The 25412-nt window shown below is 48.3% G+C and overlaps 1 protein-coding gene across 6 annotated transcripts in view; it reads left to right on the forward strand.

Moving 5' to 3' along the window:
• Nucleotides 1-25412, forward strand: part of NCOA1 (nuclear receptor coactivator 1) — a 186098-nt gene that overhangs the window by 38047 nt on the left and 122639 nt on the right. For all 6 annotated transcript variants that reach the window (XM_071807177.1, XM_065834700.2, XM_071807179.1 and 3 more), the window contains exon 2: nucleotides 19959-20126. The gene's annotated coding sequence lies outside the window, so the exon portion shown is untranslated. The remainder of the gene's footprint in view (nucleotides 1-19958; nucleotides 20127-25412) is intronic.

Consider the following 25412-nt stretch of genomic DNA (forward strand, 5'->3'; position numbering starts at 1 on the left):
CCTAACTGAGTGGGTAAAGCGCATACCCAAGATCGTTTTATACGCCTCGCTCTAGGAAGTACTTTTGAAATGGTGTTTAAAGCTTCTCCTTTTTATTTTTCACAAAAGCTTCCATGGTGTTTGGCTAAACAGGCTCTTCGGGAGAGACTTTTCTAAAGCGAAGGGAGGAGAAACACAGTGCTTTCGAGTGGTCTTGAGCGATGTAAAGAGCCGCGGGACGTCGGAGCGTCGCCATCGGAGCCGGAGCGCGCGGGGCCAGCACAAGCAGCTACTTGTAGGAGAGCAGGAGGTAATTACCGTGCAGCGAGTTCGCTTCAGACTTCAAACACCACCAAGTTAATTTGCTCTAACGCGGCCGAAAACACCAAACGTTTGTAGACGAGCTGCTCCCGAGATGAAGGATTTCAGCAGCGATTAACACGCTTTCAAGCCGTTGCTTTTAAACCACCGTGTCCCTGCGCAGGTGGGGATTCGCACGGGTGAGATTTGGATCGTTTTACCTGTTGCTAATTCTGAGCGTGGCTTTGAGAAACTGAACAAAACCCACCTGGAGAGAATACAAAGACACCCAGCCTAGCGCCCATGATCTGGGTCTTGATGGTTCGTGTCCTACCGTGTGCAATTTGACTACGAGTCAACCCCTTTACTCTATAAATACAACAGCCTGGATGAGCTACTGGGAGCTCCCCCTGCTCAGTACGTGAGCTGGGTGGCCATGGTTTTACTGCTCACAGCTCAGTGGATGAGCCCCATTCAAGCTCAATATTAATCACTTAGCTTAAGTAGATGCACACTAAATAGAATGGATTATTTAGAGATATAAGGTTGTATGACTAGATATAAGGTTGGTAGACTATAGGTTTGCTAACATTTTGAGCTCCTATTTACCAAAAGCAACTGCAGACGACACTGAACGCCTGCAAGATCAAGTCCAGCTTGCATTTTGCTGGGAACTGACTGAGAGAACAACGATCCAAGGCTAAACCAGAGATGTACAGACACCTGTAAAGCGGGGCCTGTTCTGCTCTTCGCTGAGGAGAAAGGATTTATCCAGACAAAACGGTACCTGCAAGGATATGGACCATGAACAATGTCTGCAGGTGAACAAAACAAACCCTGAAATCACTCCTTTGCCACATATGGAAGAGCTGGGTTTGTTGGGAACCAGCACGGGGGTGAGCGGGAGCATCCCTGGGGTCCACACCTGCTGCATCCGCACTCGCGATGCAGAAAATCCCCCGGTACCTGCTCTTCCAGTGTCCTTCGAGCCCAAACTCTAAAGAAAGGAGAAAAATAGGAGTAAATCCCTTTACCAGATAATCTTGGGCTTCTCTAATGTTTTCTCTGGATGGTTTTGATCACACTCTTGTTTTAAGATTGATCTGGAAAAAAGAATTCATTTTTGAAGCGTGTTTTACACACATTATTGCTTTGCAATGTCTTTGGGGATAAAATAGTTCCCTTCAGTCTGCGTGCGCTCCTGTATGGTAATTATAAAAATCACTATTTATCCGTAAGTCCTCAAAGTGTAGGGAGGTTGAGAAATTACATTGTACAGTGTCCAAGTTAAAAGAGAGATATTTTGGTCGGAAAACTTGATGGAAGGTGTTTTATCCATGGTTGAAACCTCCAGCTCTCCCAGGTCCTGACAATCTGTTGAAGTTTCGCTTGAGCGAGTGAGAACACGGTGCAAAGGAACCGGTTAGTGACAGGTACCTTCCCATCGTATCCATGGATCTGAAGAAGACATCATGAAGAAGATGACGACTTCATCATCACATCCCGGATTTGCAGTTTTTCCGCAGAAATTAAAGCATCTTTACTGTTTCTCGACGCCGTGCCCGGCGATGGCGGAGCTCAAACAGCAGATCCGAGGGGAGGATGGGGATGAATGGAGCGGCTGGTCCGGCGGATTCCCAGTATCACCCCCCAGGGTTTGGGTATCGCTCTCAGCACCAGCTGTGGGGCACATCTGGCTCCTCCATGCTCATGACGGTGCCATGTGAACCCTATGGAAATCCAACGTGAAACAGGAGCTCCTTGTTTCAATTTGTTGTTGCCGGAGACTTTGGCACATATTGGGGACAACACTGGTCTGGAGAGTCAAACCCACCCGGCGTTCACACTTCTACCAGGTGGGATGCTGTGAAAATGGCTTTTCTTTCATTTTTAAGAGATTATTCCCTTGAAAGTGGGGATTAGGATGCCTCTGACCATTTGAGGAAGACAAGCAGGGCTGCAAACTACAGGGGCGTGTAACTCATTGTGTCTTAATTCCATTCTAACACACCCACCGTCCCAGTCAGATGGCACTGAGACCTTGTAAATGAATTCTCTGCCCTACCGTAGGTTTGTGGGGATTTAAATGGCCAAGAAATAAAGGGCAAGATGTGGGTGTTTGAGGGGTGATGGAGCGGAGCCTGCTAGGATTTGGCTCTTCAGGGCGTGTGATGCAAAGCGAGGCCGGCTGGTGGGTAGAAATCAAATCCATCGCGTAAATCTGCTTGTTTTGTCACATTCGGGCAGCGCAGGTCAGGAAGGGCAGGACCCATCCTGCTGAACTGCATTGCTCCTTCTGATGGAGCAGTTGGCTTTGAGCTGGGATCTTCTGTCATGTGTTGGCATCTCCTATGAAGGAATAGTTAGATTTTGGGTATAAGATGCTCGTAAAAACCAATTTCTCACAGTTTTCAGGTGGAGAAAATGCTGGGGTAGGTGGGCTGTGTGTTTGCTCAACCAACCGGAGGATGATGTTCAATGTAGATCGGTCGTTGGAGGTGCCTTCCCCAATTGAGTGTCCTACAGCCTCCAACATGTCATTAAAACCCCAAATCAAGGAATTCTTTCCAGAGCAGAGTTTTTCCAGGAGTGATGCTGAGCAGAAATACTCTCCTTTTGGATAATCTTCTGGATTTCATTCTTTGGACTGCAAACATGGCCACTTGAGCTCCATTTCCTGCAGCCATGACAAGAACCATTAATATTACTGTTTAAACACAGTTGCGTAGGTGTTGGTCATGGTTATCGATATGAGTGGAGCCCCCTGATTTCTAACATCTGGAAAAATCTGATCCAACAGCTGTTTCATCTGGGAGAATGAGAAAATACTTTCTCATAGCATTTAATTCACACGAGGGCTTTGCTGGCTGTCAAGATTAGCTTGACAATTTATACAAACATCCACCCTTTTATCGTACCTCTCTCTAATGCGGTTCCTATAAGCTGTAGAAGTCGAAAATTAAGTATTGGTTGAGACTTAACACCTAATATATACGATCAGAAAAACAGTGGCTAATGGTATGAAATGCTTTGAGACAAGAATGGAAAAAATGTCTTAAACGCTTCTAAATGGCTTTGGAAAATAAGTACTTAGTGCCATCTAATCCGTGGTAACTTACATGGAGGTAACCATGGAAATGTTATATATACAGCCCATCTCCAAAGAGCTTATTTTAAGGCGCTGGAATCCGGTTCTTAACAGCGATACTGGGATTTGGTGACAATTGTGAGTGACTTGAGCTGGGTGAAGATGGTTGGAGTGGATGAGATTTGAAGGTCCCTTCCCATCCGAACCATTCCGTGATTCGAAAACTTTAGTACCGTCCCTTCCAATTTTGGGAAAAATAAACCCTGAGACATCCGTGTCCCCAATGCTTCTCCAGCCCATGGTTGGGGTGAATCCCAGAGTGTCAGGGACTGGAAGGGCCCTGGAAAGCTCATCCAGTGCAATCCCCCCATGGAGCAGGAACACCCAGCTGAGGTTCCACAGGAAGGTGTCCAGGCGGGTTTGAATGTCTGCAGAGAAGGAGACTCCACAACCTCCCTGGGCAGCCTGGGCCAGGCTCTGCCACCCTCACCCCCAACAAGTTGCTTCTCCTCTTTCAGTGGAACCTCCTGTGTTCCAGTTTGCACCCATTGCCCCTTGTCCTGTCACTGGTTGTCACCCAGAAGAGCCTGGCTCCATCCTCCTGACACTGCCCCTTTCCATATTGATCCCCATATCCCCATGAATGAGTCCCCCCTCAGTCTCCTCTTCTCCAGCTCCAGAGCCCCAGCTCCCTCAGCCTTTCCTCACACGGGAGATGCTCCACTCCCTTCAGCATCTTGGTGGCTGCGCTGGACTCTCTGCAGCAGTTCCCTGTCCTTCTGGAGCTGAGGGGCCACAACTGGACACAAGATTCCAGGTGTGGTCTCCCCAGGGCAGAGCAGAGGGGCAGGAGAACCTCTCTGACCTACTGACCACCCCCTTCTAACCCACCCCAGGTCCCATTGGCCTTCCTGGCCACAAGGGCCCAGTGCTGGCTCATGCTCACCCTGCTGTCCCCAGGACCCCCAGCTCCCTTTCCCCTACACTGCTCTCTAATAGCTCATTCCCCAACTTACACTGGAACCTGGGGTAGCCCAGCGATTTTTGCTGCTGAGACATGAAAATCTTGGCACCAAAATGAAACGCGGGTGCCGCTCTTGGTGCCTCTTTGCGTTTTGGGAATGGGATTAAATCCCTGGGACGTGGCTGCAGAACCAACCAAAGCCCCCGGCAGACCTATAACGACTTAAACAATTTTAAGGCTCAGCTGCTGAAAGTCAGGAATGCCAAGATTAGCGGGATGATGCTGAAGGTTTTAAACCCAGATTGACCTAAACTATTATTTTTACTTAAGCCGCGCATGTTTATATCATTTCTCTGATTTATTTTTGCTAAAGAGAAACCTATTTCCTTTGGCTGCAGAACCAGCAATTAACCTTCTGATTAACCATCTGTTTGGATCCGTGTAATTTCCTTTTCCAGATCTAGGGCGCTTTTTCCAAGTCGCTTGTGCAGGAGCCGCTGCTGCTTCACGAGGTGCAGGAAGCAAACCCCGCAGCACTTAACAAACGGTGTCCGCATCAATAATTCGCATTTTACACCTGCAGAACCGGAGCAGGAGGGAGCTCACCCGGGTTTTCAGGTTTTCCTTCGCCTTTCTGTGTGCGCCAGCCGCCTCCTTGAGTTGTTTTGCTGCTGCAATTAGCGATAATCACCCCCTTTTTGGGTCAGGAAACCCCCTCAAATAGCTCAGGATGGTGTTAAAATCCTAATGGCTTAGGGGATCGTTTTGGTTAATACATATAAAAGAGAGATGGGTGTTGTTTTTGCTGGATTTGCAATGTTCTGTCCCTTCTGGTCGTGTTTCTGTACAGCACATTGCAGCTGGAGTGCGCTTGTGTTAGGGTATAAACACCACGGGAGCGATCGGGGATTAATTAGAATGGATGCGTTAGTTGAGATCCGTGTTTTCCTATATACTCCCTTTCTTGTTACCTGGATAAAGTATAATTGGAGATGAAGCTGAGAGAATTGGGCTTGTTCAACCTTGAGGAACAATGGTTTAGGGGAGAACCCATCACCACGGTCCAGTATTCAAGGTGGCTACAAAGCAGGTGGAGATTCCCCTTGTACAAGGAGTCCCGTGGAAAAGCCGAGGGTGATGGGTACAAGTTGCTCCTGGAAACAGGAGGGAAATCCTTAATCATGACAACAATCAGCCATTGGAATAATCTCCGAATGGAAGCGGTGGGTTCCCCAACATGGACGCTTTGAAGATTGGGCTGGAGAGGGTGCTGGGCCAGCTTGTCCAGACCCGGCTTTGCCAAGAAAGGTTGGACTAGATGATCCAGATTCAAGGCCAAGCTGGACGGGGCTCTGAGCAACCTGAGCTGGTGAAGATGTCCCTGCTCATGGCAGGGGTGGCACTGGATGAGCTGGGAAGGTCCCTTCAATCCAAACCATCCTATGATTCTCTGATTCTATGATCCTTGTGGTTCTTTCCAACCTGATATTCTACAATTCTATGCTCAGGATTTCTGGGCTCGATGGAGGAGTTACTGGGCCAAATTCAAGACTTGAGAACTACTGGACAGATGCTGAAGGGAGTGGAGCATCTCCTGTGTGAGGAAAGGCTGAGGGAGCTGGGGCTCTGGAGCTGGAGAAGAGGAGACTGAGGGGGGACTCATTCCTGGGGATCAATATGGAAAGGGGCAGTGTCAGGAGGATGGAGCCAGGCTCTTCTGGGTGACAACCAGTGACAGGACAAGGGGTAATGGCTGCAAACTGGAACATAAGAGGTTCCACTTCAATATGAGAAGCAACTTGTTTGGGGTGAGGGTGTCAGAGCCTGGCCCAGGCTGCCCAGGGAGGTTGTGGAGTCTCCTTCTCTGCAGACATTCAAACCCGCCTGGACACCTTCCTGTGGAACCTCAGCTGGGTGTTCCTGCTCCGGGGGGATTGCACTGGATGAGCTTTCCAGGGCCCTTCCAGCCCCTGACACTCTGGGATTCTGTGATTCTGTGACCTCAGGGTGCTGCTTCTCCACCCTGGTGTCTTCTGCCCAGATAAGTCTTGGTTCTCTCTGTGGTGATCCCCTCTGCTTTGGGACATGGGCCTGCAATTAAGAAGCTTGGCCAAGGAGCACCCGTTGGCCTCGCTGGACTGGCATTTTGGGCACGTTTTGTGTGCCCACCTGAAATGTCTACAGCCCCCGGTTTCTTTAAGGTGTTTTTTCCCGCAAAACGTGCCGTTCCTCGGTAGGTCAAAGCGATTTGGAGGCTGCGTGTTGCACGGGTTTTGAAGGGATATAAGAGGTGACACTTGGGAATCCTTTGCTTTGCTTCTAGCTTGTTTGTCACAAAAGGGTATATCAAATTCTCCCCTCCGATGGAGACACCAGGAGTTATTTCAGGAGATTCGATCTTCGCTGAAGTTCCTGCAGTTGCATCTTGGTGCCACCTCCACTGGAGCTGTTTCTCATTTCCAGCCCCGTTCGGTTTAACATTTCAAAGGAAGATCATCTAAGAAATTGCCAACTGCGCCGTGGTTACTGAGTTGCTGTTGGAAAAGCAGAAGGAAATTCCCCGCTATTGCAAACCAATAAACAGATCAGAGCTGGGACTATGAATGTGAAAACAATCTATTTGAGCTGGATAATGAAGAGGGATGTTGAATCTCAGCAACTGTTTAGATAACTGTCCCTTGATTTGTTTACCATCTGCTTTTCATTCCGAGAAGGAAAAGCTGTGGTTTGGGGCTGCGTTGAGGAGCGTTGCAGGAAAAGGCTCCTTCACGTTGCCACCGGCCACAGGTGGGAATTCGCAGCCAAATCCTGGGCGTTGGAGCCGCTTTCCCTGGAAGGATCGGAGCAGCAGGGAGCTCTGGGTCGCTGGATGGGAGAAACTCAAGCGTTAAGAGGTTGGTTTGTCCGCAGGAGACACGTTTTGCCAAAAACACATCTCGACGCGTTGACTTAAAGCGGTTTATAAGCAGGTTTTTTCCCCTTCTCTTTTATAACGTTACATTCAGCTGAACATCTGCAGTCATCGCTTCTGAAAAGGCTTTTTCCTCCCTGCCCGTGCCCCATTTTCATGGCAAACCGCACCAAAAACCAGCGCGACGCTGCGTTTTCTGAACCAACGGTGGGACCTGATGGATGCAGGAGCCGAAGCTGGGGAAGATGTGTATTAGCGCTGACATTTCACTGCTCCGCATGTGTCCCTTTGCTCTAAAATTCCTGGAAAACGGGCTTAGGGGAGCGTAGCTGGTGGTGGGAGATTTCACGAGCTGTTTGAATCTGCGGTGGAGGAGAAAAGCGATGGTTAACCCTTGGTTTCTCTATTTGCGTTGGCTCTTCTTCCCTTACCCCGCTCTGGAGCTGCTCTTCCACCAGTGCCCACTCAAGGCCAGTTTATTTAGATGTTATTATTATTTTCTGTTAGTTCAGAATAGCACAGAATAGGTTTTATAGAGGAAATGATGATTATCGAACGTGTGCTGGTAGCTGAGGAGGTGACGCCGTTGTCCTTGTCGTCGTGGTCCCATACAATGCTGAAGCTGAAATAGTGCATGAAAGCTGATGTTGGAATTCCCAGTTTCCACTGGGAATTGATTCAGACAACACATTCAAACAGCTGAAGTTATAAAGACACATAAGCTTATGGCATCTTGGGGTTTTTATTCTTTTGAAGTTTTATTTTAATAAGTATAAATACATGACAAAGAGTTTCATGTTCACTCGAGCTGCTCTGTATAAACTCAAGCCTTCTACACCCAGTAATCCTTTATTTCTAAAGCACTGCTTAGGCATTCAGGCTGATAAGCATATCATCTTAAATCTTCAATTATTATATATATATGTGTATATATAACATATATATTCCAAACTGCATTTACTGGTCCTCAGCCATGGTGGCAGCTGCTGCATTGGGTGCTGTTATACATGGAATTTCACTCTGAGTCCTCAACATTACCTTTTTACTATTGTATTTTCTTTCTGTAGCTCTAGCTACACCTTCTTATATTATGCATATATGGATTGATGCTGTTCCTTAATATATGGAGTTATAACTCCAGTATAATTGTTTTCTTCATATTAATACACTTTGTGTTATTAAATTGTCAGCTGGGGATTAGAGTAAACACAGCACTTCTGCGTTCGTATCCAATCTGTTTATCTGTGTTGTATAAAAATCCCAAATATAATTATATGAGTAACGAGGGCGGCAAGAGAACAACAGTTTCCAAATCTTGAAGCGGTGATTGTTTCGGAAAGTTATCTTCATTTTTTTACTCTTCGATCATCCCAATATATTTAATGATCAAAACACAACGCTTAAGGAACATCGCAGAACATCCTATAATTATCTAATGGGCTTTACTCTTGAGTCGGCTTCTCGGAAACTTCTAAATTGCTTCTGCATATAATGGGCTCTGTCACAGTTTGGTTTCAATGAAGGTGATGGGATACAGGTCTGAAATCCCAGGGCTGAGGACAGGGAGGGTTTTAGAAGAGATGTGGACCCATGGTGGGCTTTGCATCTCCAGCTCACACACAGTCCTGAGCTTGACTCGGGACTCAGGCCCACGTGAAATTATGCTTGAGGTCTAATGTCATTGGAATTCCAAATTCCTTGGAGTCGAGAGAATGAGGATTTCACAATGTCTGATACCTCCCTGTCATTGTTTTGACAATGAAGCATTGAAGATGTAAGACAAGAATAATTAAGAGCTGGAAGTCCAGACATACAACTGAATAGCCATGTTGTCACTGTTGGACTCTGGTACACGTTCTCTGTGTTAATATATATAAACGAAAAATTTTGAACTCTAATTTTCTTTACAATATCCTTTAAATATTTTATATATGATATCCTGCTCTGCTAGTTCTTTTTTTTCAATTCCATTTTGTTGTAGAAGAAGAAAAGGCAGGAACATCTGTCCTGGGCTGCTGGCGCTTGTTAAGCACATTTTAGTGCTGGATAGTAGGAGAATAAACAGTTTAAATTTCTGTACCACGTCCTTGTGATCCAGTGCTGAGCCCATCTCGGTGTCCGTGTGTCGCGTGGTGTATCCACGTGTTTGTGCGTCGCATGGTGTATCCACGTGTTAGTGTGTTGCGTGGTGTATCCACATGTTTGTTCTTCACGTGGTATATCCGCGTGTTTGTGCATCGTGTGGTGTATCCGCGTGTTAGTGTGTCACGTGGTGTATCTGCGTGTTAGTGCATCACATGGCGTATCCGTGGGTTTGTGCTTCGCGTGGTATATCCATGTGTTTGTGCATCGCATGGTGTATCCCTGTGTTTGTGCATCACATGGTGTATCCGCCTATTTCCATCACGTGGTGTATCCGCGTGTTTGTGGTTCGCGTGGTGTATCCGTGTGTTTGCACATCATGTGATGTATCCACGTGTTTGTGCGTCGCGTGGTGTATCCACGTGTTAGTGCATCGCGTGGTGTATCCGCGTGTTTGTGCGTCGCGTGGTGTATCCGCGTGTTTGTGCGTCGCGTGGTATATCCGCGTGTTTGTGCGTCGTGTGGTGTATCCCTGTGTTTGTGCATCACATGGTGTATCTGCCTATTTCCATCACGTGGTGTATCCGCGTGTTTGTGGTTCGCGTGGTATATCCATGTGTTTGTATGTCGTGTGGTGTATCCACATGTTCATCCATCGTGTGGTGTATCTGTGCGTTTGTGCGTTGCGTGGTTTATCCGCGTGTTTACGCGTCGCATGGTGTATCCGCATGTTTGTGCGTCACATGATGTATCCGCGTGTTTGTGCGTCGCGTGGTGTATCCACGTGTTTGTGCATCGCGTGGTGTATCCGTGGGTTTGTGCTTCGCGTGGTATATCCATGTGTTTGTGTGTCGTGTGGTGTATCCACGTGTTCATCCATTGTGTGGTGTATCCGTGCGTTTGTGCATCACGTGGTGTATCCGCGTGTTTGTGCTTCGCGTGGTGTATCCGTGCATTTGCGCGTCGTGTGGTGTATCCGCGTGTTTGTGCTTCGCGTGGTGTATCCGCGTGTTTTCTTCACGGCATCTATCTGTGCGTTTGTCCTTCACGTGGTGTATCCCTGCGTTTGTGTGTCAGATGGTGTATCCGCCTATTTGCACCACGTGGTATATCCACGTGTTTGTGCATTGTGTGGTATATCCGCGTGTTTGTGCATCACTTCAGGTGTATCGGCCAGCAACCTGTTTCACGGTGGTACTTACACAAACCCATTTGTCATCCTTTAATCATCATCATCAGCTTTGAGCAGAAAGAATTACAAGTCAGTCTCCTGTTCCTCAGAGCGAGATTGTTCTTTGCAGATCTCAGATTAGGGCTTTATTTTTAAATTGTGGCAGGAGCTGGAGTTGTTGGAACGGGGAACCCGTGACAACTTAAAATTCCACTTTCAAACACGTGTCTTCTTTTCCAGCACGTGGAAGGAGCGCTTGCAGAGCTCTCCAAAGCTCTTCTATATGAGCTCATCTCTCCTAGATTACTCAGACATCACCTCAAATAAGGTCCTTTGGGAACGTCACGCGATTTCAGCCTTTCCGAGGAGGTGACATCAGGCAAGCAAGCGCTTCTTATCCTTTGGCATCGGTCTGGCAGAATCGTTCGCAAATTGGAAGGAAAGGGGCCTGAGCGCTGCAGGACTGAGCTGCGTTAATAATTATCTATATGTCATTTGGCTGGAAAGCAAATTTGCCCTAATGAAAGAAACCGACTATTCCGAGGATGCGGATGCTGTTCCAGAAATCAGGGTGTTCATGGAGTTCAGCCGGTGGAGGAGGAGTAAGGCTGGATGTAGTCTATATCTGGAAGTTATTAAAAACTCATATGAGGTGTGCGGTTAAGGCTGTTAATGACTTGAGAGCTTTTGGACATAAATCTCATGATTATTTTGGCTCGGAGCAAGCTATGGATTAATTTGGCAAAATGCAGCGAGTGGGCACCTGGGGTGTTGGGTTGTGTGTGGATACAAAATGCTTCAGTTTTGGTAGTTTGGGGATTTTCTTTTCCCCGCTTAACCCTTGGAAAGTGGCATCTGCTGAAGAGTTTCCAGAGTTGTTCTCTCTGCAGGATCCTGCAGCAAGTTCAGTGTTCTCCAGAGCTGACGATGGTCGAGTCACAGCAAGGGAGACGTTTTGACTTGTGCGTTTTCCACTGCCTCTTAGGGGTGGACCTGCTGGAAAGCAGCTCTGCAGAGAAGGACCTGGGAGTTCTGGGGGACAACAGGGTGACCGTGAGCCAACAATGTGCCCTGTGGCCAAGAGGCCAATGGGACCTGGGGTGCGTGAGGAAGAGTGTGAGCAGCAGGTGGAGGGAGGTTGTTCCTCCCCCTCTGCTCTGCCCTGGGGAGGCCCCATCTGCAGTTGTGGGTCCAGTTCTGGGCTCCCCAGTTGAAGAAGGACAAGGAATTACTGGAGGGAGTCCAGGGAGGGACACGAAGCTGCTGAGGGGTCTGGAGCATCTTTGTGATGAGGAGACTGAGAGAGCTGGGGCTGTTGAGCTGGAGAAGAGAAGCTGAGAGGGATGTGATCAATGGATCAATATCTCAGGGTGGGTGTCAGAGGATGGAGCAGACTCTGTTCAGTGGTGCCCAACGCCAGGGTGAGGGGCAACGGGCACAGACTGAAACCCAGGAGGCTCCATGTGAACATGAGCAGAAACTTGTTTGCTGGGAGGTGCCAGAGCCTGGCCCAGGCTGCCCAGAGCGGGTGTGGAGTCTCCTTCTCTGAGACATTCAAACCCGCCTGGACCCACCTGTGTGATCTGCTCTGGTGAACCTGCGTGAGCAGCTGGGTTGGACTGGGGGATCTCCAGAGGTCTCTGCAACCCCAACCAGGCTGGGGTTCTGTGGTTCTGTGCATGGTCCAGCTGCCAGCAAAGTGCTGTTATGGCTTCACAGCACTTGGGAAGTCCTGAGCTGGTTCAAAATTACATCAATTGGCATAAATACCAAAATTGGGAACTCAGGGCTTTGTGTTGTGATGAGATGGGTGAATGAGGAATGAAGAAAAACCAACAATGGTGTAGGAGATCTGTGGCAGGCGGAGCATTCATGGACGTAGTAGATGTTGTGGTGACCTGCTGAAAGCCCTTTTCTACTTGGTGTTGAACACACAAATACAGCTTTTCCTTTCTGTTGAGCTCAACAGCCCTTCATCTTGGCTTATCATCCTTGAGGGGGTTTAAAAGACGTACAGATGAGGTTCTTAGGGACGTGGTTTAGTGGTGGACTTAGGTTGTGGTTGGACTCGATACTCTTAGGGGTCTCTTTCAACCAAAATGATTCTATGATTCTATGATTGTCTCTTGGTGGGTCAAACCCCTCAATGGGTGGCATGTGCAGTGAAATTCAGCCTGTCTTCTTCAGTCCTTCAGATATCCCCACGAGCCGGACAGTTGGTCAAGACTGGGAGACTTGAACAACGCACCATAAAATGCAGCTGTTGCTGCTTTACCCCAACCTTGGAGCTACTTGTGCGTCTCTGCTGTCCCTCAAGGGCTCCCGCAGTGACTCTTTCCACCTGGAGCTGCCCTAGGCTGGACTTAACAAAGCCTGGCAGGGCTTCTAAGCTGGGCTCTGCAATGGGCCTCTCCAGTCTTGCAGGAGCACCTCAAGCTTTGGGAACCGGCAGGTTAATCTTGATCTCAAACAGTAGCAGCAGATGGAACTTCAGTATTCGTGTTGCCCATCGTTACCAGTGGCCCAAACGAACCAACGCAATCGATCGCTCCTTCAGGTTTCTTTTAAAGCCTATTTTACTCTTTCTGCTCTGCAGTTCGAGCCCTGCAGCTTCAGCTGGGAGGAGCGAGATCCCTGCAAACCCTGGCAGGCGTTCAACACCTCCGCAGTACAGAAAGCTGTTTATTAAACTTCCTTGCGGGTAGATAAGACAACTCGCTTTACTGGAACAAAGTTAATTTATTTTATTTTATTATTTTTTTTTTCTTGCTGAGGTCTTAGTTGTGTAAAATTATCCTTTCCAAATACAGTGATTGTTTTTCTGACCTTTTAATTTGCAACAGCGAACTGGCAAACAGATTTAGCCCTCTTGCAAAACGGCTTTTCTCTCCGTCTCCTGCAATACTTCTTTGGTTTGGGGTATAAATCAGGCAGTAATACATGAAAAAGTAGATAAGGAGGGAAAACAGGCTTTCCAGATGCCCAAAAATGTGTATGAGTTGTTAAGCAAAATCAGATTTAAAGGGAACCTGAAAGATTATTTTCATGGGGAGGGGAAATGTAGTGAGAATGAGCATTGAATTGAAGCTGTTGCCTGTTGTCTTTACTCCAGGGAGGTTAAATATCTCTTTACACTGGTCCAACAGTTTGGAGAAGCTGCAAAATGCATTTAGTGCCGCACGTTACTTGTGAGCGGGCAGAGCAGGAAGGACCCTGGGGAGGCTCCATACAATAAACACTAAATCCCTCCCAACTCCTTTCCGCTTGCTTTTTGTACTTGAGTATCATTTATTAGCTTGGATTACTTGGGCTAAATGGAACAAGCCTGCAGCTGATGGACAAGAGAGGATCCTGCGGTCACAGCGTGGGCCAGGGTTGGCCAAACCCATGGTTGTCTCCACGTTGTAGGTCCATCAAGTGAAGAGAGTGATGCTGTTCCTGCTCCGGCCTCCACGGCCCCTTGTTGGTGCGTTTTAATATTCAACAGCTGCTGATAAAATATTGAGAGCCTTATTAAGATATGACAAGGGAGGTATTGAGGGATGGTTCACATGCCGAACCGCTTCAATAGCGGCTTGGTCCGGCACGGGCCGGGTGAGAACTTGCTGCAAAGTGATTATGCCCCGTAGGTCCATGGCTGAAGCTGCAGGAGGAGACGCATGACTTGGAAAAATGATTGGAAAACGTCGTAGGAAACTAAAGATGAAAGGTTTGGGGTGAGAACTCGCTGGTCGCTGAGATGTCTGAAATGGTTTAGTGGACGTATTTGACTCCAAAATATATTAGTGGTTGACCTTAAGCCTAAAAGCCATGGTAGATTTTCTCGTCCTTATGCTCTGCACTGGTTTTTCAGGAGGTCTGAACCTTGCTCAAAGCAGCTCCAGAGGACGCGTTTAACAAGATCGCGGATAACCCACCTCTTGCCCTCAGCTTCAACCGTCGAAACCCAAGGTCCGATCCGCCGACTTGTACGGGATGTTTCTCCTTTCTGCCTTGTTGGGTTGAGGCGAACGTGACTTGGGTCCTTTGTTGGGTGGAAAAACATGGATACGCCCAAATCGCTTCAAACCATGCAGTGGAAGTTGTCAATAGTTTGAGGAAAAAAACGCTGAATACAGGATTTGGAAAGAAAACAGAAGAGCAAAGGTCATCAGTCAACGCGAGCTTCAGTGAAAGGGCTCGGAGCTTTTAATGTTGGAAATCTCTCAGTGCATATGCCTGCTAATTAAAAGGCTTGTTGATGAAAGGGAAAAATACCCTTGGCTGTTGATGTATAGAATCTACAGATACTTATTACTTTTATCTGTCCTCCAGATCTCTCTGTACCTTGAACTGAAAGCTTGTGCTTAACAGCACTTGTGAAGTGTCTTTTATTATTGCCTCGAGGGGGTGAGTTTTGGAAAGGAAAGAGATCCAGCTCCTTTAGCTTCTCACCGTGATTTCTGACGGTGGGTGGTGGTCTGCAGATAGATCGCGTGCCAAAGACTTGGGAAAGCACAGCAAGATCTTCATACATGGTTGAGGAGAAGCGAGCAGGTGGGACATGGGAGAGCTGGAGGGGATGGAGCGGTTCTGCCAGGGGTTATGTCTGGAAGACCTTGGGTGCTCTCTAAATGGAGCGTGGGTTTCTGGCTGCCTCTCAAACCCTCCTTCTGCTGCTGCTATGGGCCCAGATCATCTGGTGGCCTTGGACCAACATCGTCCCGCTGCCGCTTGTGCAGCTTTCCTGCAGCCCGGGAGTGATTCTGGGGCTCCCTGGAAGCTGCATGTGGTTCAAAGGCCACGGTTCCACCATCTCTGGAGAAGAAGAGGTTGTTAATAGTATCTAATATGATCTTGAGAAGCTGTAGGATGCCCCTGAGTTCAGCTGTCTTGGAAAGAGTGGGTTGAGGTCCACGTTCAAGAGTTTTCAAGCGCGTGGATGATGCAGCTGGTGCCGGAGGGAGCTGCGCTGGGGACCCCAGTGCGGTTGATGGCCCCACCAGCCCTGGGGTCAAGTCCTGAGGACAGTTTGCTCTGCTCTGAGCTGAGAATCTAAGAACAGCGTTGATGGATCTGCACCCTGTTTCTAAATGCAGAGACTCCAGGAGGACGTGAGAACGGGGCAGGCCCTGCACGATACTTTCCCAACTCCCCAGTTGGTCATTGCGAGTGCCTTGGAGATGATGCTGCTGTCTGAGTTTCCCTCCCTCCTTTTGCCTGCTTGATTTTTCATGAATCAATTTTGCAAGGAACGATTTATAGGAGTCTTGCGTTGCTAATGACGGGTGCGTTATTAAGTCGGTATTCTAACGACCATGTCCGTGTGAGTCATTGCTTTTGTGACAGCAGGAGCAGTGATGGGGACAAGCAGGTTTGGAACTAATGATGGTTCTTCCCTCATCTGACTTGAGATGCTTGGATTTGGAGATATAAAGTTAACCCAATAATCCTAGTAACAATGAGAGAGAAAAAAATAGAATCATAGAACCATTTTGGTTGGAAAAGCCCCTCAAGATCATCGAGTTCAACCGTTAACCCACCCCTGGCATTGCCCCATGTCCCTGAGAACCTCATGTCCGTCTGTCCAACCCTCCAGGGATGGTGACTCCAGCACTGCCCTGGGCAGCCTGTTCCAATGCCCCACAGCCCTTTGGGGAAGAAATTGTTCCCCGCATCCAACCTCAGCCTCCCCTGGCGCAACTTGAGGCCGTTTCCTCTGCTCCTGGCGCTTGTTCCTGGGGAGCAGAGCCCGACCCCCCTGGCTCCAAGCTCCTTTCAGGCAGTTCAGAGATCAGAAGGTCTCCCCTCAGCTCCTGTTCTCCAGCTGAACCCCCCAGGTCCCTCAGCCGCTCCCATCACACTTGTGCTCCAGCCCCTCACCAGCTCCGTTCCCTTCTCTCCACTCGCTCCAGCACCTCAAGGCCTTTCTTGGTGTGAGGGGCCCAGAACTGTTCCCAGGATTGGCGGTTTGACCACCTCAGGTCCCGGCACAGTGACGGTCACTGCCCTGGGCCTGCTGGCCACACCATGGTGTCCATCTTCTTCATGCCTATGGTGGGTATCTGCTCTGTGACATGGCCCATCTTCAGCTTGCACAGACGTTTATCACACACGGCATCCTGGGCAGGGAGCTAAACCACTTACCTGGGCCACGCGTGAAGAAATCACTGTCTCCTCTCTGGTTTTGGACTTGTCACCTGCTGCTTTTGTTTCTCACCCACTTGTTCTTGCACTGACCAGACTGCTCCTGTGTCCCCCCCTGCTCCATCCCTCCTGCATGGGTCGGGTCTCTGCTCCTCGCTGTGCCTGGCGATAAAGACGCACAAGATCTTTGGTTTGTAGTCCCGTTGGTAAAAGCTCCGGGTCTCATGTCCTGGGCTTTGTGCTGCTCTCGGAGTCACCGTGAGGCCACGTTTTGGTGGCTCCTTCTGGGACCGCGATACGGGCACGTCATTAATGATGATCGAGTTGTATTTTATCACTTGTTGCTTGGCCAATTATTAATGTGTTTAATATATTCCATGGTATGTAATGCAGTTCTAGCTACCCGAGAAATCATACTTTACAAAGTTCAATGATTTACCGAGCGCTAAGTGCGTTGCGTCAGAGCTATTACAGTTTGCAGCCAATCTCCTCGTCTTAATGAAAACACACACAATTGATTTAAGACTTACATGTCAATAGACATCACTTATTTACTTCCTATAACTCCTAATTAGATTTTATACCAACATTCTTCTTTTCTCCCTGCATGTCGGTTGGAGCGATAGCTCACGATTAACCTGGTCATCCTGCTCATGTATTTAAAATATTGACACCGCACCGTGTCCTCCGATGCTCTGAAATCTCCCAAACTGACTTGCAAGAAGCTCTGTTAGATGGTCAAGAGTTGTTTTATTTAATTCTTTTAAATCTTTGTAATATCCAGCTCTTCAATCCCCCGGGACGCAGCTGGCGATCCCCTGACTTCAAACCAGCAACTCCGCTCGCTGCTGTTTCACATCTGCCCGACTTGCTGTTTGGAATAGAAGATGTTTCCTGTGGCATGACTGGACCATCTGGTTTCTTTCTTAATTAATGAACAGAAATATTTGTTGCATTCAGCTGCGGTTCCTATGATATTGCTGCTGGTCGCTCTGTTGCTGTTCCGCCCGTTGCTGGAATTTGCTGTTCCTGGGTAATTTTTATAACCTGTGAATATTGTGCTTCCTCTCATTTCATTTTGCTTCTCTTACCGCTTCGTATCACTCCATTTCTGACGTATTTTAATATGCCAACAGTTTACTTTTTCTTCTCTTTGTTCTATGTATATTTTAATAGTGATTATTGCATTCCTTTTCATGAGGGACAGGTTGACAAGAGTTATTGTATTGTTTTAAAACAGGAACATCATCCCTTTTTTGGTTTGGGGAGCTTAATTTCCCCCAGGAACACACCTTGCCCTGGGAATCTGGAAACATAATCTTAACGTTTCCTTTATTATTGATGCTTTACTGGTTTTAACATTCCTTAGTGTCATTTTGTCTGATTATTGTAAGCGCAGTGAAAGCAGCTGGGACATGGATATTATTTATATAGATGTGATTTAGAAATTAAAAACCGTCTCCCACTGGTAAAATGCAACTTTCAGACTGGAAGGCTGAACGATACAGCGGTTTGTGCGTCTTTTGTGTTTGGTTTTGTGTACGTGTGTGGAAAACGGATGCTCAACAAGGCAGGTGTCCCATGTCCCGGTGGGATGGCCCCTGGTCTCTGGATGTGGATCCGTAAACTTGTGGGGTTGATCATGGCCGGTGCCTTGGAGATGATGCTGCCGTCTGAGTTTTCCTCTCTCCTTTTGCCTATTTGATTTTTCATTAATAAATTGCAATGAATGACTTATAGGAGTTAATGGAGAGAGTCCAGGGAGGGACACAAAGCTGCTGAGGGGTCTGGAGCATCTTTGTGATGAGGAGACTGAGAGAGCTGGGGCTGTTGAGCTGGAGAAGAGAAGCTGAGAGGGATGTGATCAATGGGATCAATATCTCAGGGTGGGTGTCAGAGGATGGAGCAGACTCTGTTCAGTGGTGCCCAACGCCAGGGTGAGGGGCAACGGGCACAGACTGAAGCACAGGAGGCTCCATCTGAACATGAGCAGAAACTTCTTTGGTGGGAGGTGCCAGAGCCTGGCCCAGGCTGCCCAGAGCGGGTGTGGAGTCTCCTTCTCTGAGACATTCAAACCCGCCTGGACCCACCTGTGTGATCTGCTCTGTGACCCTGTGTGAGCAGCTGGGTTGGACTGGGGGGTCTCCAGAGGTCCCTTCAACCCTTCATCTCCATGGTTCTCTGATTCTGTGTCTTGTCTTGTTAACGACAGGTACGTTATTAAGTCGATATTCTAACAAATGTGTCCGTGTAAGTCATTTCCTTTGTGACAGCAGGAGTGGTGATGGGGACAAGCGGGTTTCTTCCCTCATCTGGTTCTGGTTCTTCCCTCATCTGACTTGAGATGCTTGGATTGGGAGATATAAACTTAACCCAATATTCCTAGTAACAAGAAACAAAATAGAATCATAGAACCATTTTGGTTGGAAAAGCCCCTCAAGATCATCAAGTCCAACCATAACCCACCCCTGTCCCTGCCCCATGTCCTGAGAACCTCATGTCCGTCTGTCCAGCCCTCCAGGGATGGTGACTCCAGCACTGCCCTGGGCAGCCTGTTCCAATGCCCCACAGCCCTTTGGGGAAGAAATTGTTCCCCACACCCAACCTCAACCTCCCCTGGTGCAACTTGAGGCCGTTTCCCCTGCTCCTGGCGCTTGTTATATGGGAAATATGTACTTACTTTTTCATTAGAATTGAGGCAGCTCATCACAATATGAACAACTCTATTTTATGAACTTGTTTTTTTCAACAAAGCTTCCAAAGTAGTTGGAAGCCACAGATTAATTTGTATATAAGCATTCAGCATCTCCTTGATCCACTTCTAGCTTATGTTCAATAACATCAACAATTTACTCCCGGTGTCTTTGTGGGGCAGGGAAGGATCTGATTATTTGGGGTTTTACGTGTTCCGTGGTGCTCTGAGATAAACACCACCTCTCATTTTCTGATGGTAGTTTTTCATCTCCTGTGTTGCGTAGGTACCATCTCACTATGGCAGATTTGCTGCTCCACCTGGGTTTTTCTGGAGGGTGATTTTTATTTCTTCCAAGTGGCGTTGGGAGGGGAGAATTTAAACAAAGAAATGTATTAGGTGGAGTATTAAGCTTTCATTTGCTTCATTTCCCCAAGTAGCTTAAAGCTTGAGGAACCTCACTGAGCTGTTTTCCAATGGCATAAGAAAGACACCTTGCAGTTGATGGTCTTGAGATGGTCGGCTGTGAATTAATAGTTGCAAGTTAACAACGTTGCTGTTTTTCAACTGAAAACGGCATTGTTGGCATAACGTTCCGAAATAGAAATGGAAGGTAATGCAAATAAACTGTATTTTCCCCCGCAGGACTCAGCGGTTGATGCTGGTCCCCGTCAGCAGAGCTCAGGTGAAGACAGCCCATGGAAGGTCGGCGCCTGCGTTTGCCGAGGCTTTAGGAACCCCTTGTTTTCCCATTTAATTCACCGCAGAATCCCATTTCTCCCATGAACCATCTTTCACCTCGGGAAGACAGAGGTAAGGTCACAAGTCTCTATGTCTTCTTTCCTCTGGTGGAAAATGCTTCAACCTGTTGGGGAGGTGGTTTTGCTGGAGCACCTCTTGATGCAGAATGAGTTACCGGCACTGCAAAACTCACTCGTTTTTCTCCATCCTTGGCGTTCTTTGGGTTGTTTTCCGTCCGTGAGCTGTGCAGTCGCTCTGCGTTACATTCGTAGCTACGAGAGCTGTTTTAGAAGCTCGTAAAGATGGAATTATTGCCTGAATCGACCGCGCTTTCTCAATATGTTTTGCAAAAGGGAACAGCTAATTGCTGCGCTGGCAGAATGGTATGCGAAGGATTTGGGCTAAAGAATGATACCGGGTTTGGTCAATCGGTTCTATGCTCTAGGCTGGCTTGCGGGGTTGCTCAGGTGAACTCAGTCCGTAAGTAGAGCTTTTCAAGTCACAAACTTGGGAAATCACAATGTTTTATGGTAAGGGCTGATGGGATTTGCAGAGCAAGAAGCGTGTGCTCAGCAGCCTTATAGCTCTTACTAGCGGGTGCATGTAACAACTCCAGCACTTCTGCGCTCTGCCCACAGAATAGGTTTAGAAATGAACAAAACGGTGAAAACAATAGAGGTTGGATGAGTATGCGTCGTCTCTAATCGCCGCAGATGAGGGGTTGGCTTCAGCTTCTTTGTGACTGTGGGATTCACAGCCTCGCTCCATCGAGACCGGGAGAATTTACCCCTGTGGACCATGAGTACGCGGGACAGGGGACCTGTACCCTGCTAATTCCCCTGGAAAACCAGCTTCTCACTGACGTGCTGTAAGGCAAAAATTACATATATCGCTACAGCTGCTTTCTTGTGATGAAATTTGATATTGCTTGGATCGCAGTTCCCTGTCCGAGATAGCCGGTGTTGCAAGAAACTTTGGCGTCGGAGCTGGTTTTGGCTGGAGCGCGATGGGAAATGGGATGTTTCTGCTGGATTGTTCCTTTGTGGTGTAAATACTGCTCCCAGTAAGATACTGGGGGTGTGCGTCCTCCTTTGGTCACCTGCTTTCTGTCCCCGAGTCGGCTGCTTCTCTAAATGGAGGTGGGATGATCGGTGGTGGGTTGGAGGTGTTGGAGCCTTGTTGGTGGCAGGAATGGCTGTGAAATATGGGGATGATACCAGTTGTGTATTGCTGTGTGCAATACAGTGTCAGGCCGGAGTCACCCGAGAGGAGCTGGTGGTAAGAAACCAACAGAGCCCCAGTCCAGTGCTGGGAGAGCTGCTCAGAGTTAATTATTAAACCGATAAGCGCTTGGATTCAGGATTTTTCACCGCAACAAGCTCACCTTTCCCTCTGCACATAACAGCTCCTTTTTGGCCAGAAGCAGATGAGCCGTATCGCGCAAAACCAAAGTCAGAATCAGCTCCTGTGACTCTTAAGCTGCCTTTATTCTTCTCTCCGGTATCTGGCCAGGTTCAGCTTTTGCAGAGTGGGGCGGTGGTGGCTTCTCCCCAATTTCCAGCCACTAATTAATACCTACCCAGGGCGGGAGCTTGCAGACTGAGGCCCTTGGGCTGGAGTGTGTGGTGTTCTTCATTTTCTCCTATTTTCCCCCCTCTCCAAAGCAAATTGCGCTTCCAGGCTTTACCCGAGACATCTCTGAACACCAGGCAGCTGGATGGATACAGCCCAAGAGTTAAATATCTGTGAGATCAGAGATCGTTGCAGGGAGGAAGAGCGAGTCCTAGGTTCATTTTAAGGGTGAGGTGCCGCCTCGGCTGCTCTGGATTTCCCCTAATTTAGGGGACTGATGATGGGGCTCCCACCTTCATCCCACCTGGCACCTCTCGACCTTTCATTATGTTCTTTCTTCCCCCCCCATCTGTCTTATTAAAGTTCATTGTTTCCTCTAGCAACTGGATTTCATGCCAAGCCAAAAAATCCAGTTGCTGCGACTGAGTTCCCAACCCCTTTATCCTACAGTGGGGCTTTGAGATGAAGGCGATCGCTCTTCCCCACCCTAACCCTTGGGCTTCGCTGAGCTGAAACTCCTCCTTTATTCCTTAAAGATCATATTCCTTCCACTTTAAATAGATTTTCTGCTGCTAACAGCGTTTTCAAGTGTCGCAACACTTTGTCAACGGTATCTTGTGAGAGGTATTTGCCGTAGGTGTGTTTCCTTGAAGCTGTAACCTCTGCCTGGCCGGGCCCTGTTCCCGAGGCTGCTGGGGTAGGGAAGACACAGATGGCAGGTTTGGAAGTCACCGTGCTCCCAGATTATCTGCTCTTCTACCTCTTCTGTTCATTTTCGAGAGGGATGTCGTTTCAGCCATGGATTTGAAACACTCTGCTGATCCAGATGAAGGTGCATGCAGCACTTGTGGGGACTTCAGGAGGAGAAATCGCAGGCTGAATGAATTAAAGCCGCTCCTGAAGCTTTGCTTTTAAACCACAAAGAGCCCAAACCAACCAGGATCCTCCCCCATACCCACTGGAAGGGGTTCCAGCAACCTTTCTGGTAGGTGTTTGTATTTTGGAGGCACCCACTCCTCAGTGCAGACACAAGTTTCAAGCCTATGTCCACAAGAAACCAGCCGATGGGATTTCAGAGCCTGCTGGGGACTTTGGCTCTTCCGTGTGACATTAAGAACCGTTTGCATAGGGAACTGCTTGTAGTTTCACATCTGAGAGCTCTTTCTGTTCCTTTTTTCTAAAAATACCATTAAATACTTTTGTTTTCATGCAGAAATCCTACAGCTGCACAGTGAGATCGGGTGCTTTGCTTATACAGAAGGTATTTGAGGCGCCTCTTCCATCAAGTAGAAACTTTTGGTGTTTAGTTCCTTCAAAAAATTCAAATGTCTAAGTAAGGATGGGCTCATCTTCCATTAGACCTTGCTTAGATCAGATCTGTTGTGTTTTAATACCCAGATTATGGTTTTGCTTATCTTGTGGGACAAGCCACTTCATCCATTTGCCTTTGCTACTCTTAGAGATTTTAAGCAAATGCAGCTACGTGGTGATCAATTTATCATCATGTTCGGTGTGTACATCATCAATACAGCTTGTAACCCCTTCCTCCACATCCGTGGTGGTGTGTACATCATTAATACAGTTTGTAACCCCTTCCTCCACGTCTGCAGTGGTGTGTACATCATTATACAGCTTGTAACCCCTTCTTCCACATCTGCGGTGGTTCGTTCAACAAGGGAATCTTAATTCATCATTGTGTCCAGCCCCACCGTGTTGGTGGCTCTTGCTGAGATGAGGTGTGAATGTGATGGTGTCTTGGCCGATTATAATCGGTGTCCAACAGGACGGTCAATAATGCCGGGTGTGTTAAATGGCTTTTGAATCTGCTGGGTTCTCTGCTGCCCTCGAGGAATTTCTGCTTCCTGGCCCACAAAGATGATGTGTGTATCGCTTCATTGAAAACCACACTCAAGCGAGTCCGTGGGTTTTCAGGATTTAACGATTTGCTGTTCTTTGCCTAATGCGGTATTTGCTGCGCAAGCCTTTCCTGTGGCTGGGAGGTTATAAATCGGTGCCTATTTACTTTCTTTCATTGTTTTAGCTATTCTGGTACCTTTTGTCAGTCTGTGTTCGTTACTGCTCTGACCTTCTCAAGGGCAGCTCCTTGGTGTCGTGCTGAGCCACCAGCCATGGCAGATTCTCCCTGCAGGACACAGCTGTGGTCGCTGCCTCCCTAAGCCAGAGCAGTACAAGCAGCTCTGCCTTGGTTTTGTTCATAGAAGATGTTCCAGAGATTGGCAGGATTAGAGGCATCGAATCACAGGATGGTTTGGGTTGAAGGGACCGTTAAATCTCCCCCAGTTCCCCCCTGCCACGGCAGGGACATCTTCACCAGCTCAGGTTGCTCAGAGCCCCGTCCAGCCTGGCCTGGGATGTCTCCAGGGATGGTTCAGCCACCACCTCTCCGCCCAACCTGGGCCAGGCTCTCACCACCCTCATTGGCCCCATTTTCTTCCTCATATTCGGCCTGAATCTCCCTCCTTTAGTTTAAAACCATCACCCCTTGTCCTATCACAACAGGCCCTGCTCAAAAGTCTGTCCCCATCTTTCTTCTTGGCCCCTTTTAAGCACAGAAAGGCCGCACTAAGGTCTCCCCAAGCTTCTCTTCTCCAGCTGAACCCCCCAACTCTCTCAGCCTGTCCTCCCAGCAGAGCTGTTCCAGCCTCGGGTCATTCCTGGGGCTCCTCTGGCCCCTCTCCAGCAGCTCCATGTGTGTCCTGTGCTGAGGACCCAGAGCTGGACCAGCACTGCAGGGGGGTCTCACCAGAGCGGAGCAGAGGGGCAGAATCCCCCCAAACCTGCTGCTCACGGGACTGGGGACGCAGCCCAGGACACGGGTGGTTTCTGGGCTGCCAGCGCACACGGCCGGGTCATGGCCAATGTCTCAGCCCAGCATCCCAAGTCCTTCTCCTGGGACTGCTCCCCATCCCTGCACCCCCAACCTGGACCGATATCGGGGTTGCCCCGACCCAGGTGCAGGACCTTGTTGAACCTCCTGAGTTTCACGTGTGGCCACTTGTTGAGCTCATCAAGGTCCCTCTGGACAGATCCCATCCCTCTAATACATCAACCGCACCACTCAGCTCGATGTCACCTCCAGACTCGCATGAGCATCCCCACCCTGGCTGTGTTTTTGGGGTGATATCTCTCCATTCTGGAGGGGATTTTCCTCCTCCTGTGACGCTTTTTCTTCTCTCTAAAGGCTCTTGGATGGGTTGAAACCATCTGGAGACAGCAAGTTGAACCCTGCAGGAGGCAGGTTCTGCTCCGGGGTGGTTACAGCTATTGCTGCAGAGTTGCAGCTTCTGGGGAAAACAGCGTGATATCTGCAAAGGGAGGTCCTTTTATCTTCTAAAAATAACAAAGAAACCTGCTTAGACCTGCCTTTTTGTTTGTTCCCTCACTTTTGATCTTGTCTTTGAAAGAGGAAGATGTTAGATGGCTTAAACCCTTAGCAAGGACTATTTGTGCTTTCAGTTGGAGGAGTCTCTTTTATCCCCCAGTTATCACTAAGAACATGTTTCCCGAACTGATGGGAGTTGTGTAACCGCTTGTCAGTAACTCAGGAGAGCGGTGAGAACTGTTTCTGGTAAACTTTTCAAGCGATAAATCAACACAAAACCTCCAAAGCCACCGCTTGGGGACAAAAAGCGAGAAGCGTGTTGCTGGCGTTTCTTGATTTCCGCGCTGAGTTGGTGCTGAGGACGTTCCACCAGCACCAGGTTTTGCTAAATACACGGCTCTATTTGCTTCTCACAAAGAAAACTATCGCTATCTAGTTCCTGT

This window comes from Patagioenas fasciata, chromosome 3 (genome assembly GCF_037038585.1).
Source record: "Patagioenas fasciata isolate bPatFas1 chromosome 3, bPatFas1.hap1, whole genome shotgun sequence".
In the NCBI taxonomy this organism is placed as follows: Eukaryota; Metazoa; Chordata; class Aves; order Columbiformes; family Columbidae; genus Patagioenas; species Patagioenas fasciata.